The 2,968-nt window shown below is 38.4% G+C and overlaps 1 long non-coding RNA gene across 1 annotated transcript; it reads right to left on the bottom strand.

Moving 5' to 3' along the window:
* Positions 1–209: 209 nt before the first annotated feature.
* LOC127858804 (uncharacterized) lies at positions 210–2,422 on the bottom strand. The gene is made up of 2 exons (XR_008039062.1): positions 2,171–2,422; positions 210–2,008 (listed from the first exon to the last, which is right to left on the bottom strand). It is a non-coding gene; the product is annotated as an uncharacterized LOC127858804 (long non-coding RNA).
* Positions 2,423–2,968: the final 546 nt, after the last annotated feature.

The raw sequence follows: 2,968 nt of genomic DNA on the forward strand, positions 1-2,968 counted from the left end.
ACCGGCTAGAAAAACATTTGCGAGCTCCATACTCGGGACCCGTATTCATTCAAAACATTTATACGATAAATACTTTACGAACAGCTTTCAAGTCATCAAATATTTCTTGGAAGTTTCTAGACCTTGACCCCAGTTGAGCTACATAACAGCAACAACAACAAAATAGCAAGCTAATGTGAACAACAAACAAACCAAAACAATACAGATAATAAAGATATTTACATCTTTATTAAAAATAACACTTGAAAAACTGTAACATCAGTAAGTTTCTTTAACAAATTTACCAAATAGGGTATATTACAAATAAGACATTTTGATATAAAATATGGATACAAAATATTCTGACAGGTTGTTTCAAATTTCGATTGGTATCCATGTTACCAGTATGTTGGGGAATATATACGTAAAACACATGTTTTTTTAAAGACAATGTTCACCTTAAATGTCCGTTGTTATGAAAGTAATAATCAACTTTACATAAATGTCATTAATACCCCCACATACCCGATCAGCACCAATTAAAAGCTTTGACATTAAGGTCTGCATTCTGACCTTTGACTTCCGAGAATGACCTTGACATTAAAAGGAATCAAACTTCAATGTAGGGATCCCATTTTAAAAACCCTTCAAAGAAAGTCAATGGGTATGACAAAGCCCATTTTTACTAGAACAAGAGATGTGTTTATCAGAAACACAATGCCCCCTATTGCGCCGCTTTGAAATAAAGTTTCAATATATCATTTGGAAGGTTTAGAAATTATCTCCCTTTTAAAGCTTATTATTTCCCTTTGATAGTATTTTATTACTTTTGACCTTGAAGGATGGCCTTGACCTTCACCACTCAAAATGTTATGGCCAATCTTAAAGTTTTCGGACGGACGCACAGACTGACAGACAGACAGTTCAACTGCTATATGCCACCCTAACTGGGGCATAAAAAGATGGGTTTTTTAACTACTGACCACATCATATGAAACCTTCACGAAAGCCATGTGTTTCCTCTCCCGACAGCCATGCATTTCTTACATGCAACAGATCGTACCGTATTAGTTAACATTTGTGGAAAGTTATATTGTAATATACCTGACTTCATGGATATCTTAGAAAGGAGAAAAGTCTTTAGAAAGTTTCACAAAAGATTGACAAAATGATTACTTAATTTCCTACCACAAAATGTCTAGACAAAGTCGTTGAAAAAAGGACAAATAGTTTGTTATGTCTAATGAAGGACCATAACAATAACACATACCCGACTTTGCATCATGAGGAACAATTCCTTAAAGTTTGAATTATGTACAAAGAAAGGTGTGGGGGAACACCTATAGACAGAATTGTGTCTACCAACAGACAGATCAATTTCCTTGGCAATTCCAGTAAAACGTGTTATTTCGTAAAGGGGGAGTATACTAGCATAAAAACAAGAGCACCGCCTTGCGGGTGCAGACCGCTCATCTATTTTCTTTTTAAAGGTGAAGGGACTCTCATTTTCAATCACAAAGGAGGGAGGGGTGGAGTGAAGAGCGGTGCATTGTGTGGGGGTGTGGACATTTATTACATTTTCTTCCAAAAATGCCAAAAAAAGGAAAAAAAAAATCGGAGGGGGGGGGGGGGGTGGGGGGGGGGGGATTCTTGGGTGCGATGGTTGGACGGTATTTCAAACATAAAATAATAAAAATAAATATTTGTGTTTTTTAACCGTTTCATAAAAAAACAAGGGACAAAATTGTCACAAAACCAGGTTTTCATTGTGAAAAAAAAATCTGATAAAGGGAGAAAACTCAAACTGAACTTTTGAAATGACCAAAAAAAATTAACCCCCTTTGTAAGTTTTTTTTTTTTTTTAAATCTATTTTTAGTCGTGGCGACCTTGACATTGGAGATATTGACGTGATTCTTTCGTGGGACACACCGTCCCATGATGGTGAACAAATGTGCCAAATGATTTTAAAATCTCACAATGAATGACATAGTTATGGCCAGGACAAGCTCATTTATGGCCATTTTTGACCTTTGAACTCAAAGTGTGACCTTGACCTTGGAGATATCGACGTAATTATTTCGCGCGACACACCGTCCAATGATGGTGAACAAATGTGCCAAATGATTTTAAAATCTGACGATGAACGACATAGTTATGGCTCGGAAAAGCTCATTTATGGCCATTTTTGACCTTTGAACTCAAAGTGTGACCTTGACCTTGGAGATATCGACGTAATTATTTCGCGCGACACACCGTCCAATGATGATGAACAAATGTGCCAAATGATTTTAAATTCTGACAATGAACGACATAGTTATGGCCCGGACAAGCTTATTCCGCCAGCCCGCCAGCCAGCCAGCCAGCCCGCCCGCATTCGCCAATCTAATAACCAGTTTTTTCCTTCGGAAAACCTGGTAAAAAATGGGGGGGGGGTGAGGTGGGGGGGGGGGGGGTATAGTGTGAGGGTGTGGTGGTAATTTGTGAGATGATCTTAAAAAAAAAAAAAAAAAAAAAAAATGGGGGGGGGGGATTCGGGTGGGGGGAGGGGGGGGTGGGGGGGGGGATTCTTGGGTGCGATGGTTGGACGGTATTTCAAACATAAAATAATCAAAATAAATAGTTTTGTTTTTTAACCGTTTAAAATAAAATTGGGGAGGGGGTGGGGTGGGGGGGGGGGGGTATAGTGTGAGGGTGTGGTGGTCATTTGTGAGATGATCTTAAAAAAAAAAAAAAAAAAAATAGGGGGGGGGGGGTTGTGGGGGGGGGGGGGCACGGGCGATGGTTTGGGTGGAGTCTATTGTGGTATGTCAGGTAAGAGTAGTTTTGTCAAAGTATCAATCAAATCTAATCATAAATAAAGAAGTTATGGCAATTTTAGTGAAATTTAATAATTTGACCTTGAGAGTCAAGGTCATTCAAAGGTCAAGGTAAAATTCAACTTGCCAGGTACAGTAACCTCATGATAGCATGAAAGTATTTGAAGTTTGA

The sequence above is a fragment of the Dreissena polymorpha genome, chromosome 14 (assembly GCF_020536995.1).
Source record: "Dreissena polymorpha isolate Duluth1 chromosome 14, UMN_Dpol_1.0, whole genome shotgun sequence".
NCBI classification, from domain to species: domain Eukaryota; kingdom Metazoa; phylum Mollusca; class Bivalvia; order Myida; family Dreissenidae; genus Dreissena; species Dreissena polymorpha.